A 19,060-nucleotide genomic window follows, 5' to 3' on the forward strand; every position below is an offset into this window, starting at 1 on the left:
GGCTCCATTCCCTCGGTGCTCTTAACCAGGTTACGAGCCCTCACAGTCTTTTTAGACCCTTCAACCTCAGCTCTCTGTGATGCTTTTTGGGCTAAAAAAGCTTTTTTTACTATAGCTTTGTGCTGGGGTACAATTGATACCGGGTCAGTAAATAGGTTCCTGTAACCGAGAGCCTCTAAGGTACTCTTTACATAGTTGAGCCATGGGATTCTCATACATTTGTCTCTTCCTAAGCAATCATTTAATATTTCCCTGCTCAGAGACGCCTCAGGGTTAGCCCACATTTTTAACCAGGCCACTATTGGTCTAAGTTTTACCAGATCTTCTAAATAAGGCCTCCCTAGTTCCCTATGTGCTATGAAGCCAGCGGTGCTTGGGGGGACTTTCAAGATGGTTCTTAGGTATTTATTTTCTTCCCGCTGTAATTTCGCAATGTTGGCAAAGCCCCATACCTCTGTCCCATAGATCACTTTGGAGCAGCATATGGAGCTATACAGGTTCATCACCTGTTCTGGACACCATCTATCTACCCTCCTACCATAACTTGCAATAGCACCATTAGTAGCAATCATTTTGCAACAACGCTCCTCAACCAGGGAGTTAAATTGAAAGGACCCATCAAAGATTAGACCTAAATAGGAAAATGTTTTGGCCTCTTCTATTTTGTGGCTTCCTATATATACGTGAATTTGGTACATGGTTTATTACCAGCCAACAACACATATGATTTACCCAGATTGACAAAAAGATCTAAAGAGCCCATAAACTTGACAAATCCATCGATCAAAATCTGTAGGCTCCTGGGCGTGCGTGCGAGCAGGACCGCGTCATCTGCATAAAGCAGAACGGGGATATGACGCGACCCCACCCTTGGACAATCTATCCCCAAATTTAACAAGAACTGCTCCAAGTTATTTATATAGAGTGAAAATAAAAATGGGGCAAGAATGCAGCCTTGCCGTACCCCACTCTTACAAGAAAATGAATCGGTCAACCCACCCTCCCTATTGAAACGGACTTTTGCAGAGGTGTCACTGTGGAGTTCCCTTAAAATATTAATTAGGCCAACCTCAATCCCCATAAGGGACATCATAACCCAGAGTTTCTCCCTATTCACGTGATCGAATGCCGCTGCCAGGTCCATGAACCCCATATAGATGGCTTCATTGCTGGCCTTGGTGTATTTGGCAGTCAGCATATAGAGGTTCAAACATTGGTCACTGGTGGACCTCCCCGTCCTGAATCCATACTGAGTGTCCGAAAAGATGTTGTTTTCCTCGGTCCACTCGGACAGTCGGTTGAGGATCCCCCTTCCCAGGAGTTTGGCAGACACGTCAATCAAGGAAATCGGGCGATAACACTGGGGATCGTCCCTATTGCCCTTCTTAAAAATAGGGACGATTATGGCCTTTGACCATGACTGCGGCAAACCACAGGTAATGGCAGTATTTATAACTCTAGTCATTATGGGGGCCCACAGTTCTACACAGCTCAGAAACAAATCAGGGGGGATCCCGTCCGGGCCAGGGGCTTTATTTTTCGTCAGGCCCTCTATTCCAACAGTGATCTCCTTAATGGAAAAAACTACTGGTGTACCCTGGTGTGAGCTCCCTGCGTACTCTTCAATTATTCCTGGCTCGTGGTTATACAGCCCCTTATAGTGAGAAACCCACTGATCTGGTAGGATATTTGATCCTATCTCCGGGGCATTGTTTTCCTGGAAAGTTGGTTGATTGATAATTCTCCAGAACCCGGACATATCCCTGTTTTCCCCTGCTTCTCTTAGGTCTGCCCACGCTTCCCCCTGTAGAGCTAATTTCCTCCTCTTGGTCTCCCTCCTATATTCATGTACTTACCACAACAGTGATTGTTACACATTTACTCAGTGGGTCCATCCGCATTGTTTAGTCTAGTATTGTATTGGGGACAAGGACGTACCCTCTATTTCCCTTGCTTTCTCCTTGTTTTCCATCATTACATTTCTACAAGTCTGTGAGAAGCTGGCTTGGTATATGGTGCGCACTTAGGTAAGTGGGCACCCTGCACCGATCCAGACAACCCTTATAGTGATTTTACTGGTCTTAGAAAAACTTAGGAAGCTCTCTAAGTGGTAGCTACGGAGAGCAACCTTCAGGCTTAGTCCAGAAGGAGTGTAAAGCAGCTTGTTTCACCAGAACGTAATATTATAGTTATAAATTAAATGAAAAGAACCACACAGTGTAGTTATAAAAAATATGTATTTATTATAAGACACACACTAACACATACAAATATCTCCTACCCGGAGATATACACAATGCACATAATACTTTGCAGAGAAAACCGGTAAGTAGCATGAAATACACAATGGTCGCCAGGGGAAGACCAAACCATATACTAAAATAGTGGTATGTGAACCAAGCCTCAAGTCAAGACTATACCCAGAAGATGTAGAAGTGCTGGGGACCCGAGGTAAGTACCCAGAAACCCCACGGAGGCTGTGTGCAGTGAGGAAACACAACTGCATGCTCAATTCAAGTCAATCGGTAAGTTACAGTTGCAAGTTTAAAGAAGAAGGACCCTTCCCAGTAGACCCTGAAGAAACCCAATGGAAGACAGAAGATTGGAGAGCCACCCCACCCCTGGATACCCTAGGAACCAGAATACCTATACCAGGGAAGCCAGGTGCATAGGTGTGAAGAGGCATCGGAAACCGCTGTCGAACCCAATGGAGGGCTTCTGGAAGATGCTGCAGCTGGCAAAGGTGCAAGTGTCCGGTGGAACCCAAAGGTGGATTCGGGATGAGAAGTACCTGCAAGCAGAGGGGACAGAGTCTATGACACTGAGGAGTGACCAGGAGGGACGGAAGACAAATGCCATGTTGTAGGAGAGCTGATAGTGACATTGGAGCTGCAGCTGTGCAAACCAGGTGATGCTGTGGAAGACCAGGAGCCATTCACAAGCTGTTCCCTGCTGGATGTCGAGGGTTGAGGGGTTGGTGTCCGTCGGGAGCACCAACAAGCCTTGGCAACCGCAACCAACATGGAAGCTAAAAAGGTGCAGTGTTGGGACCAGCAGCGTGCAAGTGACTCGCCACAAGCAGGGGAGTCAGAGCAGGCCGTACACAATCAGGAGAGCCCACTGAAATCAAAGAAGACCCTCAAGAGAACCCACAGGCCGGAGGCACTGGAGTCGCAAGAGGACCTCAAGCAGCTCACAAAAGATGCAGGCCCACGGTGCAAGTGATAGGGTGAGAACAACAATCTTGGTCACAGAAGATGCTTGAGGTTGATGCTACTTGGAGACCGAAGATCTTGGAGGGAGGAAGCCAACAAGCCTTTGCAACGGCAAGTCTATGTAGTGCACAGGTGTTTGGTTCCTGTGGCTCAGACGAGGGATGGTTGCCTCAAACGTGGTGAGAGGACAGGGCTTGTCTCGACGGATGAGAAGAACCACCATCTGTGTTGCTGAGCCTTTCGGAGTCTGTGGGAGTCCAAGTTCAGCAGACCGGTCAGCTTCGTTGCGGTGCCAGCAGGTGCAGGGAAGTGACTCCTTCACTTCAAGGGAGATTCCTTCAGGTGTCTTGGATGTTCACAGGCCTTGGAAGGTTCCTGTATGACGCACAGGTACAGATGTTGCATCAGACTGGCAAGATGACGAGACCAGGAGCAGCAGGAGTCTTCCCAATTGGAGTCTCGGAGCCCAGAGCAAGGTTCAGCGAAGTTCAGAGTGCCCAGATGGTCGAAGATGAAGTGGTGTCTTGAAATGAATCTTGTCCCGTGACGACTCTGGAGACCCACCCACAGGTAAACCTTTAAGTACCCTAAGGAAAGGGTTGGGATGATTCAGGGTTCCCTCCCAGGGGAGCGGTCGGGCAATGGGGAGGATACTCTCATGTCCTTTGTCCGGTTTCATTCCAAAGCGGAAGCCAACAGTTCCTTGAGCTGGTTTGAGCAAGACTATGCAAGGAGGGCACCAAATGTGCCCTTCAAGCAGACTGAATGGCACTGACAAGCGCTCCCATCCAGCCCCAGTACACTAAACCCTGTCTGGGAGGTGGTCACACCTCCCTGTGACAGGATACTGGTCGCCTTTTCTTCGTCCGCCCCGTAGGCACCTTTCCAGGGGAGCAACAACGCTCCCCGGCCTCTCCTCCTACTGGGGCAGCCCCCGGGCCCTGACCCACCTTGGGGCACACCCAAGACCGGCAGTGGAGCCAGGGTCAAAGGTCACCTACCTTCTTAGGGCCATATCTCGGCCCCCCTTCGCACGATCTTCACAATTCTGGCCTCTTCTGGCTCAGAGTGGCGAGCTCTACCCATCTGGAGCACTTTTCGCCACCCCCTTGCCTCCAAGAGGGTGACTTCCACAGGGAGCTGTTTTCACAGGCTCCCTGCGCCAGCCTTTCACATGGCTCTCCTCCTGCGCCTCTCTCCCAGGGGCGGTGGGTGACATTTGAAAGTGGTGGGGCGTAAAGCGATTTGCATACTGCACCGTAGCGAGCGAGCGCAGCGAGCGAGCGAGACCGAAACCCAAAAGGGGGGTTTGGGGGGATAATCCCCCCCAATAAAATTTTGAAAAAAAAAGAAGCAAATTTGAGAAAGCAGGAAGGTTAATAAAGCAATTGTGAAAGTGCAGTTATTACATTAGTAGATGGCATAACATAGGTAGCTGCTTATTCAGTATAACCACAGAGCTTCATACATTCCGTCCTATTACGCTCAGGTGCGGAATTCAGACTATAAGACTTTCATGAAAATCTCAGCTCTAAGAGTAGAAGAAGTTGCACAGCAGTTGGGAAACAGCCTTCACAAAGCATTAGGAAAATGAGAGGCAATTACTTGAAAGCAAACTGAAAGCAATGCATCAAGTAGTAACTTAAAGCAATGCATCCAGCAAAACAGTGCATGCAGTCAACCATACAAAAGTAAACTAAAGCAAGAGTGAACCTGTGAACCTTCACTTTGAAAGCAGGGTGTTAGTCAACAGGCCAGTCACATACATTTAAACTGAAGAAGAGTACACTTCAGCATGCAGGCACCAACATAAAAGCACCAAGCAAGTCAAAAAATGAAAGCAATACATCCAGCAAACTAGACAGTGACTCAAAAAGTAAACTGAAGCAAGAGCAGACTGAAAGGAATGCGCAGTCATAAGTCAGAAAACCAGTCACCCAGAAAACCAGACCAGCACACCAAAGCATCCCACCCCTGATTGGATGGCAGCTGTGCTCTTAGGGTCACCCCTCAGTTTTTTGGCAGGGTTGAGCACCCCCCAGTTTTACGCCCTCTGCGACTGAAGGGGAGACAGGCAAAAGGGGTCATAATGGGACATCTGGCACAGCCACTTTGTAATCGAGGTCACCCACCCACCTCAAGACTGAGTTACAGGCTGATCTTAAATCTTTAAACAACCACAAGGGTCTCCAGCTAGTTGGTTCTTGAGCCAAAGGAGTCCTCAGCTCACTGGTAATCTTTACATCGCGCCTGAGATGACATGACAATGTCCCTTAATCCGGAGCAACTGTGGGGACTGGTCTGGGTCGGATCTGACTTGGTACGAGCAGGATACAAAAAGTTACGGGTAGGTGGTAACCCACTTCAAGTGAAGGAGCTGTAAGGAACCTAAGTGTACTGGTGTTCATACCACTTACAGGGCAGCTCTGGCTTTTCTCAGGGTGGGTGTCAGCTGTGTGATGAAACCAGCATGTGAAGCAGTTACCTCAAAGAAACTAAAACCAATGCACTCATCAAGACAAGGAGTTACATGAAGTCAAATAGAAAACCACCATCAAGCCAGGTAGTCACCTAAAGGCAAATTGAAGTGACTGCACACTATGGGAAGTGCACTTCACCAGCCAGCCTATTACACTAAAGGAAAATAAAAGCAATGCTCCCAGTAAACAAGACAACATAAATTGAAAATGTTTCCCCGCAGGACCAACAGTCACAAAAAGTAAAGAAACAGAATGAAGTCAGAGGCACTCCAGGAATCCAGGTAGTCACACAAAATAATAACTGATTGAGCAAACTGTGTACTGAAAACTATTGCAAATAAGACAATTATATCAGAACAAACTAGTCAGAGGGAAATAAATGCATGCACCCATCAAGCCGTGCATCACAAGTCAGCAAACGGAATCGAATTAAACCAGCAATACTTGGTGTCACTCAAAAGCAAGTATAAAGTGCACTTCAGCAAGCAGGTCAGCCACATTAACAGGAGACTTTCGAGGATACACCCCTAAAAGTCATAGAATCAGTTGCAAAAAAAACAAATGCACTCCAGCAACATAGGAAGTTGAATGAACACCACTGTACATAACAGCACTGTACATAACGCACACATTACACAGAGACTAGCAATCATAGGTGTGTAAAACAGTGTATGGGACATGTTATATAAGACAAACGTGGCTGACTGCTTCGTCTGCGTTCTCCCACATTGCCCTGTCCCTTTTCTCCACACACCCCAAAAAGCCCAGCTCCTTTTTCTTTTCTCGTTTTCCTCTTCGTACATTTATTTAGGTTTTATTATGGCGAGGTCTCGATTTTCCTTCCTATTGCTCTACTGGCTGCCGTCCTCAACTCTTTGTGAAGCCAAGCCCTCCATGTCACCCCTTACTTTCAGGGTTACCTCTGCCTTTTTCCCCTAAAGCATAATAAACGCATGCTCTCCCTATAACCATAACTGATGCCAGTCTCCCTTTGCCATTGACACAAGGTCTCCTTTCCATGGACCACTCTATCCATCTCATCACTAAAACCACTGCCCTCTCCGTTAAGGCCCATGTCTCCATCTCACCACGAATGCTCCTCAGAGGCGTGATAAAAACGGTGCCCACTCCCCTCCCGGAACACGATGAGGAGCCGCCGAGTCTCCCATGTCTCCAAATATATTCAGTGGCCTTGGGCAGGAAGCCCCGCACACCATGAAGCGTAGCAGGGGCCTGCCTGACGCCCCGGTCTTCCTTTCTCTATTAATGCCCGTCTCCCTCTTACAGTGCCCCCGTCGCCTTCTCTCTCCGCTGACGTCCTGTCTTCCTTCTACCATTAACTCTCCCGTCTCCCTCCTACTGTTAACACCTTTCCCACTCACTAGTCACGCCCTGCCTGCTTCTCGCTCCCCATAACTGCCCTGATGCCTCTCTCTCACCACCACTAATGGCCCTGCTGCTTCTCTCTCACCATTAATCGCCCTGCTACTTCTCTCTCACCATTAATCGCCCTGCTGTTTCTCTCTCACCATTAATCGCCCTGATGCTTCTCTCTCACCAATAACGCCCCTATTGCCTGAAAGCGTCATTATTACCTGGAAGAACCTGCGGCGTGAGTGGACTCCAGAGATTCTGAGTTCAGCAAGAGGCTTCGGCTCTTAAGAGTCATAGCCCTTTCCCACCCTCTGAATAGTAGTAAATGCCATACGACACTCTGCACATTTGTATATACTATAGCAATATGCACATATAGTCTTTTCAATCCATTCCAAATTAATATCATAAAGTTATAGGCTGACCTTACAATTCGCATCCCAGTAGCTCCATCCTTAAAGTGCAATGTCTTCTGCACACCTGTGGAAACAGCCGTACGTACTGCGCTTCTACTGGAGGTGTGAACGAATTTACGTAGGGAGTGTTGTTGTCCACATTTCCACGGAACACCTATAATGAGAGCACAGACAATCACTTTATGTTGCCCTAAATTTTCATTTAAAGAGTTGCAGCATGTCTCAATCTTCACTGATGGCTAAATATCCTGCCTCTGTGTATTGTCCTCCCTGCCCTGGCTGCACCCCTCTGACCCACACCTGCCCCCTGCTTACACCCCCTGCCCTGGCTATACACCTCTGACTGCAGCACAGCTCTCCCCTCTACCCCGCCCCCTGCTTGCACCCCTGTCCTGCTGCACCCCTCGGACTGAAGCACAGCTCTCCCCTCCATCCCGTCCCCCTAATTGCCCTCCCTGCCCTGGCTGCACCCCTGTGACCCACACCTGCCCCCTGCATACACCCCCTGCCCTGGCTGTACACCTCTGACTGCAGCACAGCTCTCCCCTCTACCCCGCCCCCTGCTTGCACCCCTGTCCTGCTGCACCCCTCGGACTGAAGCACAGCTCTCCCCTCCATCCCGTCCCCCTAATTGCCCTCCCTGCCCTGGCTGCACCCCTGTGACCCACACCTGCCCCCTGCATACACCCCCTGCCCTGGCTGTACACCTCTGACTGCAGCACAGCTCTCCCCTCTACCCCGCCCCCTGCTTGCACCCCTGTCCTGCTGCACCCCTCGGACTGAAGCACAGCTCTCCCCTCCATCCCGTCCCCCTAATTGCCCTCCCTGCCCTGGCTGCACCCCTGTGACCCACACCTGCCCCCTGCATACACCCCCTGCCCTGGCTGTACACCTCTGACTGCAGCACAGCTCTCCCCTTTACCCCGCCCCCTGCTTGCACCCCTGTCCTGCTGCACCCCTCGGACTGAAGCACAGCTCTCCCCTCCATCCCGTCCCCCTAATTGCCCTCCCTGCCCTGGCTGCACCCCTGTGACCCATACCTGCCCCCTGCATACACCCCCTGCCCTGGCTGTACACCTCTGACTGCAGCACAGCTCTCCCCTTTACCCCGCCCCCTGCTTGCACCCCTGTCCTGCTGCACCCCTCGGACTGAAGCACAGCTCTCCCCTCCATCCCGTCCCCCTAATTGCCCTCCCTGCCCTGGCTGCACCCCTGTGACCCATACCTGCCCCCTGCATACACCCCCTGCCCTGGCTGTACACCTCTGACTGCAGCACAGCTCTCCCCTCTACCCTGTCCCCATGCTTGCACCCCTGTCCTGCTGCACCCCTCGGACTGGAGCACAGCTCTCCCCTCCACCCCGCCCCCCCTGCTTGCCCCCTGTGCTGGTGTACTCTTCGGACTGTAGCACACCTCTCCCCTCTACCCTCCGACCCCCCTGCTTACACCCCCTGTCCTGGCTGTACCCCTCGGTCTGCAGTACAGCCCTCCCCACACCCCACCCCCACTGCTTGCCCTCCCTGCCCTGGCTGCACCCTTCAGACTGCAGTATAGTCCACCCCCCTGCTTGGCCCGCCTGCTTGCCCCCCTTTCCTGGCTACACCCCTCGAACTGAAGCACAGCTCTCCCCTCCACCCCGTCCCCCTAATTGCCCTCCCTGCCCTGGCTGCACCCCTGTGACCCACACCTGCCCCCTGCATACACCCCCTGCCCTGGCTGTACACCTCTGACTGCAGCACAGCTCTCCCCTCTACCCTGTCCCCATGCTTGCACCCCTGTCCTGCTGCACCCCTCGGACTGGAGCACAGCTCTCCCCTCCACCCCGCCCCCCCTGCTTGCCCCCTGTGCTGGTGTACTCTTCGGACTGTAGCACACCTCTCCCCTCTACCCTCCGACCCCCCAACTTACACTCCTTGTCCTGGCTGTACCCCTCGGACTGCAGTACAGCCGTCCCCACACCCCACCCCCCCCCTGCTTGCCCTCCCTGCCCTGGCTGCACCCTTCAGACTGCAGTATAGTCCACCCCCCTGCTTGGCCCGCCTGCCCCCCTTTCCTGGCTGTACCCCTCGGACTGAAGCACAGCTCACCCCTCCACCACGGCCCCCCTGTTTGCCCCCCCTGTGCTGGTGTACTCTTCGGACTGTAGCACAGCTCTCTCCTCCACCCCCAGCCCCCCTGCTTGCCCCCCGTGTTGGTGTACTCCTTGGACTGTAGCACACCTGCCGCTGACCGCTTCTCAAAAATGTCAAAAAGTGCCTCTTTCAAAAGTAACTGGAAGACTTCTCAATATGAAGAAAAAATAACACTTTGACAAGAATAATGGAACACAGTCTTAGAAAGGATGTTCAAGTTTCCCACACTTAACACAAGACCACCATTAAAAAGGGAAAATCATTGCTTCTGATATGCCAGTATATTGTAATATGAACCAATCTGATTTTTTATCTATCCTCTTATTTTAAATGCATCATCTTACTTGTATTCTTATTCCCGCTGCAATACTCCTGGAATCAGTTGCCATGTTACTGAACCATAAATTACGGCACATTTTCAAAAATGTTCACACGAACATTAAAAACACTAAAATGAGGTGCCCGCAGACCCATAAAAACAAAATCTGTGTTTCGTTACTAAAATTCAACATGGGTGTTAATGCCAGTCATTTAACTAACCTGTTGCTATGGGAAACCTCACAGTGTATGTCCGTCCTGTGCCCCGTGAATGTCTATGCTTAAACTTCGATGCTTGTAACGAAGTGCACACCCCAGCATTGTACACGACAGGGAACTGTCCCGGACCCTGGTGGCCAATTACGTTCTGCAAAGGGGAATGCAACATACATAGATAGACATTACAACACGAAGTTTTCTTACCGCCGTCCGCCAACATCCTGATCCTCCTCGCAGCGTGTGCGTCGACAGTGTGTGCGCCACCCCTCCGCGCGGCATCCAATGATGGCTGCTGCGTGCTGGTGGCCAGCCAATCCTGGCGCTGGGGGGGCACATTTGCTGCTCGCCCTGTTTGCTTTGAAAACCCGGGCTGTGGCACTGGCAGCAGGCGAACAAGTACCCCCCTGGGTCCCGCTGGGGAACTTAGTGCGCATGCTTGAGATAGTAACCAACAATCCCAAGCATGCGCACAGTGCACTACGGTCTGCCTGAGTGTCACTCAAGCTGCAGGCCACCCCCCCTCCCCCCCTCCCCCCTGCACAATTCCCGGCGGTGGGCTGAGGGAGGAGGCTGATTGTTGCTATGTATTTAATAAAAAATGTATAGATAGGATTGCGGCCGGCGGCCGCGATGCGGGTCCATTGTGGCTGGTGGGGCTACGCCCCTACGCCCCAATGGACGCACCGCTGCTGCTCTCTCCTGCTTGTGCAGAGGCCCAGGCTGCTGCACACTGGTCCTGGGCTCCTCTCCTGGCACTGTTCAGAATTCTGGAGCAGTCAGGGGGTTTCTCCTTCCAACTACTCATTGCGCCAGGCTCCAGCACCCGCTGCCTCAGCAGACCACACCCCAGAGAGAGCTTTTCTTCCTGTGCAAGCACTTTTTAAAAGTTGAGGAGGGGGCTGGCAGGAAGTCTCTGTTTGTCCTATCAAACAGCAACACATCACTTCACTACCCCTGCTCCCTCCTTCCTGCCCAGCCGCTGGGTTTGTTAAAAATGGCGTCATCCAGGGTCTCCTGCCACATGGTCTCTGAAAGCCCCTTCCCCCCACACTGCCTTCCCTCCCTGGTGCAACCTGGTGCCTGGGACCCAGTGATATCTGCTGATAGATGAGCCTGTAGCCCCACCCATCTTCTCTTCGTGGAGAGGAGGCCTTAGCTAGTGGAAGAAAGGTTATCAATCCAGCCTGCTGAGGTCAGCCCTCAGCCAGGCCCTGGTAATGGCTGACTCAGAGAAATATGACATTTCTGGATGACCCAGAAGCAGTACAAATATTGCTTTGGACTCTGCAAAATACTGCTTCTCACACCCGTCACAGTGGACTTTAGTCTCTGTCTGAAATCTGTAGGCCTTAGGAAAGTTAATCTAGCCCATGGGCTCCACATCCCCATAAGGGAATAATGAAGGGAAAAACAAAGACTTTCCCTGGTATGGTTCTTCCCAGTGTATAAAGCCTATTCCATGTCACCACCCCAGTCTGCATAAGTCCTGCCACACCATTCACTTTGTAGCTGCTCCTGGACTGCGCACGCTAGGAATCTCCCCTGCGCAGCCCCTACACGTGTGCACACGCATGTACCCATGCGTCTGCATGTAACCAGCCCGGTGTTCCTTACTCCAGCTGCTGCGCAGTAGCCTGGTCAAGCCAGGGGGACACCAGTTAAATACCCATGCAGTCTCTTTCAAATGTGTTCTCTCTGGGTGAGTCCCAACTTATGAGGCTCCCCCACAGTAAAAACCTCAACAATTAGGTGCTCAAAAAGCGAAACATCCGGGGGCCCATAGTGTCAGAACCAGCTTCTAACACATGCCGCGCCCAGCTGATTCCTACAGGTAAGATGTACCCACTCTACATGGGTACACTTCCCGTAGTCAGCAATAACTAGTTGTAAGGGGTTCTGACCAGACCCCCTTACTCACCAGTTATCCGCTCAGACCACCTACTCCTCCCATCCATGAAATCTCCAACCATGACAGGGATCCCAGACTACCCTAGGAACCCTCCGGGCTCTAGGTTAGATACCTCTAGGTCACTCATGGTCTACATGGACTCAGCCTAACTAGGCCCGCCTTTGGGAATGCAACACTATGACTACCACTTCTCTGGACAAGGGTACAGTGCCTTAACACCGATGCGGTCTTCTGGGATAGGTCTACATCCCATCCCCTGGGTCACTAGCTGGCCTCCCATCTGGAGTTTGTTTCAACCAGTACCCTCTTTCTGTTTTGTCCTTACACCCTAAAGATGCAACCTCTCAAGACCCTCACCCTCAGCCTGCCCCTGGGGTCATTCTGCTGCCACCACCCTTTCGGGATGACTATCTTCCCTGAAGAAAGCACAGCCACTCATGCTTTTCCCACACAGAAAAGCTCCTTTGGCCACAGGCCTGGCTCCCAGAATAGGACCACAGACCGGCCTCACCACCACAGTGGCAGTGCCAGGGAGGAACACTGAGGGTGCCTCGTCAGACATCCTACAGCTCATTCCCCCCTTAGTAGTTCTACACGGAAACTACCCTGGGAACCTAGACCCCTTCTTTGTTCTCCGCTGCAAGAACAGGGCCTATGCACCCTTCCCTCTGAGAGGCGCGCTCGCCTCCCGGAGTACCCTTAGAGAGCCTGTGGGCCCCGAGTTAGCTACACCCAGGCCTACCTCTCATGGCACTCCCCGGTCTCCCTGCAGCGCCTTGGGAGACCGTCCAGGGACCCACTAGATCCCTGCATGGCCTGCACCACCCCTTATGAAGAGCAGGGTCCCTTCACTTAAGATAGGCCCCACCTGCCTTCAGGGTAGTACTACCACACTCAGCCAAGGACCCTAAAGATTCCGACTAGACCGGCACCACCCCTTTATGAAACACAGGGTCCCTTCACTTAAGATGGGCCCACCTGCGTTCAGGGTGCTACTACCTTGCAGAAGTCCACCTCCTGCTGCAAGCGAGTGGAACACCCCCATGCTCCTGGTCCTTGGGTCCAAGTCCCACAGGACCTACCTAACTGTTTACCGGCTAGGCCTCGCCCCAGCCACCACTTCAGGTTCACAACACCAGCTCCAGAATGACATCCTGTTGCTTCCTTGTATAACTACCTACCCGACCCTGACACCTCAGGGTCCACCACTAACCCCTCACCTGGAAACCAGGGAGTACATCACCCCCACTCAGATCTCCACTGGGTCAGTTACCTAGTCCACCTAGTGTACCTAGGGGCTACAACTACACACCATCACTCAAGAACTACCCTCCTTTGGGGCCACCCACTACCAGGGTCCACCCCTGGGTTGCTCAACTCCCCACCAGTTAACCTTGGGGGCCTGCCGGACACTCAACTCTACCACACCCTCCTCCCACTATGGGAAAAGTTTCTTGGGGTACCCCACCATGGGAATCCCTGGGTGCTACTACCCAGGGTAAAGAAACCTCCTGCCCCACCCTTCTAGTAGTTTTGCCCTGCGCTAATGGCAAGTAATCTTTCGGCGGGGGAAGGATACCTGGGGCCCCTTCTGTAGACACCCTCCCTGCCCTTTAAAAGCACGGGAATCACCCAGGATCCCCTTTTTCTCCTGTCCCCCACAAAGGTCAATCCACTCCTACACCCCTACCTGTGATGTAGGTACCAGTTGCTGTCCCTATCTCTTGAGGAGACACCCTCCTCATGCAGGTGTAGTGTTAGGGTTCAAAGGTGTGCAATCTGGCTTAGAACATTTGTATGCAATCATTTCCTAGAAAGCACCATCCCGCTAGCACATGATAATCAACTTAACTCAGTCATATCAATACAGTTCACATTTAAATCATAATATCTTCACATGACACAAATGTGCGCAGGGCTTTCCTTTCCCATACTTCTAGTTCACATAACCAAAACTTTGGACCCTTCTTAGAGCCTTGTGCTCTTCCATTTGTTCATCACTGCATAGGTAATGTGTGGCAAAACTGGACTTATCTAATGCTATAAATGCGCACCAGAATGGGATACTATGTATCCCCCACTGCCAACAATGTTGGAAAACCAGGCAGTATCTGTGAGGCCTGCACAAATAACATGACTACATTTGTCCTTCACTGGGAACCAAACACCCAATCGTAGCCCTGACTCTCAGAGGGTAGCGTTGCAGAGCAGTCTGAGGCTTACTCAAGGGAGGTAGTGTGGGCTAGTAATCGCCATTTGGAGGTGCACAGAAATAACACTCAATAATTGATTGTCCAGTCTGTACTTTGCTTTATAAAAGTAAGAGTACATTTATTAAACACACACACTACTCAGTCAGTCAGTTAAGCTTTATTCGATTATAAAATAATCATAAAAGCATATTTATAAAACAATAAAATCACATGTTACAAAAAGATGGGAAACCACAAAATTATGGAATAAGTTATACAGTGAAAAATCTTACATCAGAATATATTTTCTACACTTAAAAACAGACTTTAAAAACAACAAAACAGATAAAATTACAAATTCTTCCCCAAGGGATATCATGACTATGAATGCAGGACGGCATTGTCGCAGGCCTAGTGTTCTAAGCAGCGGCAGAAACCACCTTTTCCTCTGGACTGTATAAAATTTACAAAAGAATAAAACATGCATGGTGGATTGTGCTGACAAATCATCGCATGGGCAATTAGACAGCTGCCTAGACCAATAGTTAATTGCTGTAAAACTAAGCGACCTATGGACAATGCCAATCCTGAAACGTGTTAATAAAAATCTTTCAAAGTCAGAGGATGCAAAAGTTAAATACGACTGCATCTTAAAAGTAGTCAGGATGTTTTGGTGCGCAAGAACAGAGATTTTTAATATCTCTGTATTTAATCTAATGTTTTCTAGATACTGCAAACAGCTAAGTTAAAAAACTTTCCTATTTACTTTAGTCAAGGTATTGGGGTTATCAAAATATTCTTGATGTCCTAATTTACAAAAGAATTCCTTGACATACATGAGCCAATTTATATGTGATACCCCATCTAACCCACAGCAATCAATAATCATTTGACATTTTTAAACGGTCATCTCTGAAGTCCAAATATGATGCCAGAGGAGAATTGATTGAATGCCAATGACATCCGCTATATAAGATATACCTAGCTCCGAGTGGCAATTGAAAGTAGAGACACTTACCGGGACAGCAAGCAGGTATCTAAGAAATCTGTTTTCGGCCCTCTGTAGAGATGTCACATCTACATGTCCCCAAATACCCGCTCCACAGGTCGCTATTGCGACACATTTAGCCTTGTAAATTTGAAGTAGTTCAGAGGGAGGGCATATGCCCTGTTTCTTGCTAAAATTTACCAGGCTGCCAATGACTTTGAGAATAACAGTCTCCTTAGATAAGTCTGTGTCCATGTGTCAGTACGATCAAATAAGACCCCCAAGTATGAAAAGGTATTAGCGCAGTCTAGACGATTCTTCTCTAAGAAGAATGTGCAACACTTTTTGCTCTCCGGGCCACTTTTTAAAATGAATGTTTTGGATGCGTTTACTGTAAGGCCCAAGTTGGACATAAAATTCACAAAACTAGATAATACCTTCTGGAGACTATTCGGAGTGTGGGCCATAAGCACTGCATCATCCACATACATGAGCACAGGAAGTGAGCGCTTCCCTCCGTCCGGCAGGTCCTGGCACTAATCTCTCAGAACCCGGTCTAAGTTAATAATATACAAGGTGAAAAGAAAGGGTGCCAGGACACAGCCCTGCCTTACACCTCTTCCCACAGTAAAGGAATCTTTGCATCAACCCCCTGACCCGAATCGAACCCTGGCCCTAATATAAAATTGTCTCATTAATGAGATTAGGGATGGTTTCATGCCCAACCTCTCCAAAATCAGGCATAGTTTTTTATGGATGATACAGTTGAAGGCCGCGGACAAATCCACAAAGGCCAGGTAGAGAGGTCCCCTTTTTGCCTTAATATATTTGGCAATAGTTATTTCTAAATTTAGGCACTGCCCAAGGTCTTGAAGAACCCATATTGTATATTACTAATAATAGAATAATTATCTGCCCAGTCCTGCAATCTAAAAAGGAGTACTCTTCCAATTATTTTGATTGTGGAGTCTAAAAGCGAGCTAGGCGGATAGCCCACTGGGCTGTGCCTATCTCCCTTTTTAAAAATTGGAACCAGAATCGATTCTCTCCAGGTAGGAATAAGGCTGGTCGAGATACAGGCATTAATAACTTTTTTTAAAATGGGTCCCCAAAAAGTAATATTATGTTTGAAAAGGTCCACAGGAATATCATCAGGGCCTAGGGCCTTACCACTCTTGCTCATTGCAATTGCCTCCTCAATTTCATTAGGATCTAATTGGAGATATGAATGGTAATTTACAGTCTGGTATTTTACCCTATCCCTCACCAAATCATTACTACTTGTTTCAGTACAGGGTGCAGAGTATAATTTAGAAAAGTGATCAACGCATTCGCCCTTAGAAACCGCTATCTCTATAGTTGCCCTCCCTGGATCAGCTAAAAAGGGAGCATTGGCCGCTTTCCAAAATGCTGAAGAATCTTTCAATTCTGATGCAGCTCTCAGGGCACTCCATGCCTCCTCCTTTAAAAAATGTTTCCTTGCTTTTAAGGTACATATATAAGCCCTTCTGGCTTCTTTTATTTCTTCATAGTTTTTAACCTGTCTATGCAGTGCAAGTTTGAGTTTGGAGTGGGATTTAGAGCAACTAGAATCAAACCATCCTTTATTTTGAAGGGTTTTCTTGTTTGAGTTTACATGAAGTGTTTTACCAATGAAGTTTGCTATTTCAGAAAAACCCTCCACTATTTCTGATGCGGGATGATCATCTCCTAAACATTTTTTAATGGCTTCACTACATTTAGAAATCACCATTTCTAACTCAGCGCATTGCCATTTTTTTCTAACCAGTGTAACATCGTTAGTAAGGTGAGTGGGCAAAACCTTCCCTTTAACTAGTCTACAATCAACCTTGACTCTGCGGTAAATGATTGCTAAGGGAAATGTCATGAGTTTGGAAATTTATGACTCTGGAGGCATGTCTGAACGAAATTAGGATAAAGTCTATGGTAGAAGGCAGGCCTTGTCCATTAAATGTTGGGCTGAAGGAGACCAGGGTGCTGCATAAATTATTTGCGAAGCCCATGTCTCCAGTAAACATAATATCATTTATAATATCCCCGGGTCCAGAATGATTAAAGTGAGGGCAGCTAATTTCTTTGTTATAGCCCAGACCACACACACCAGTGTCCCAATAGTGGCATAAATTGATGTTAAAGTCTCCTCCCCAAATTATAAATAAATCTTTAGTGGAGGCCGCCTGAATCTTTGTAATATGATGGGATATGGCAACCCAGCACTCCTGCCAGCTCTTCACGTGGGGCATTATTATAAAAATTCACTACAATATACCATTGTTCTATCCAAATCCGCCCCTATTATTTGAAAGCAACGATCAGCTGTCAGTGTTACAATATTCCCTAATTTGAAGTAGTGTGCTATATAGATGCACAGCCTCCCGATTGCTCTCCCATGCAATGATGCAACTGCGGGTACATGAAAGGTTTTAAAAATATTAATATGGATCAGTTCTTCCACCCAAGTCTCCTGAAAACATAGTTCGTCAAACCCAGATACAAACTCTGCCCACTGAGGATTTCCAATCTTTAACATTAGACCAGCAATATTCCAAAACAAGAAGCACTAAATACTGCCTTTAGTAATTCCCTGTACAACCCTCTGGCTTATTCCAGAGGCAGCAACGGTATCAGCTTTAGGAGGTATTATTGGGCTATTGCCCAAGCTATGGGAGAAAGGGGCAGCTACAATTCTCTCCAATTGCTCATTCCTGTGTAGTCAATCACAGGTCTCTAACCCCGAAAGAGGTGTAAACCGGTTCACCAAAGGAATTCCCTGGCTAGGTGCCTGATTGTAATTGTCCAGGGTTTTACTTGGGTAAGATGGTCTTTCTGAACTCAGTAATGGGAGAGGCCTAAGGAAATAACTCAGGGGTAGTGCTGTGACATGCGTGCCTACAGGGGGAAATCTATACAGGTAGTCAAGAATGGGTTTGGCAGCATATGAATTATTAAAATTGATCATAACACAAACACCCTGTGACCCTTTCAAGGATGCACCCGCCCATCCTACTCTTCTAGCCATAATCATTTGGTTTGCTAAATGTGGCCCCTCCCAACCCAAGCCCATTACATGTCGATTCAGTCAATAAAGTGCCTTATCCATTAGCTGGACAGTAGTCTCCGTTTGGCATTTCTTCAAAATGGGAACATTTTTTAAAACCAGTACAAACGGTATTGCTGCCGGGGGAAGATAAAGGGAGGAATGCACTTTATTTTTAAATTGACTTTGGTTAAACGTCTTGCCTTCATGCCCCCCTTGAGTTGTTTAAAGATTGTTAGAGGTGGAAAAAACGGAAGGAAGTTGGGCCCTACAAATTTCCTGATGGTCAGCATGCTGAAAATTAATGCTATCAGTGTTAGATGTAGGTCCCTGACGGGGACCACCCAAGGGCTGATACTGGTGCTGATGCATTACAGATCCCCCCGTTGTTTGCGGGCAATGCTACCCCCCCCCCCCCCGGAGAAACCTCATGCCTGTGAACCTGGTGGGGGTCAAGTCTAGCTGTTTCGCTCTCTATTCCCGCAGGTGTCACCTGAGACTGTCCCTCTGCACCATTCAGCTGAGAATTATTTGCACAGGAATGGGGTACTTTGCAGCCAGCCTCTAACAGCGTCAGCCTCTCCTCAATTCTGGATAGTTTATAAAGGACAGGGTCAGGCAAAACGGAAAACATAGTCTCTACCCTTTTCAGAAAATCTCCTCACCCAGAGAAGATGGTAAAGTAATAGTCTCTGAGTCCTTACAGGTCATTGGTTCCGCATGGACCACTTCCAGTTCATAACGCGTTTCCCGGCTCAT

Source organism: Lissotriton vulgaris, chromosome 11 (genome assembly GCF_964263255.1).
Source record: "Lissotriton vulgaris chromosome 11, aLisVul1.2, whole genome shotgun sequence".
In the NCBI taxonomy this organism is placed as follows: Eukaryota; Metazoa; Chordata; class Amphibia; order Caudata; family Salamandridae; genus Lissotriton; species Lissotriton vulgaris.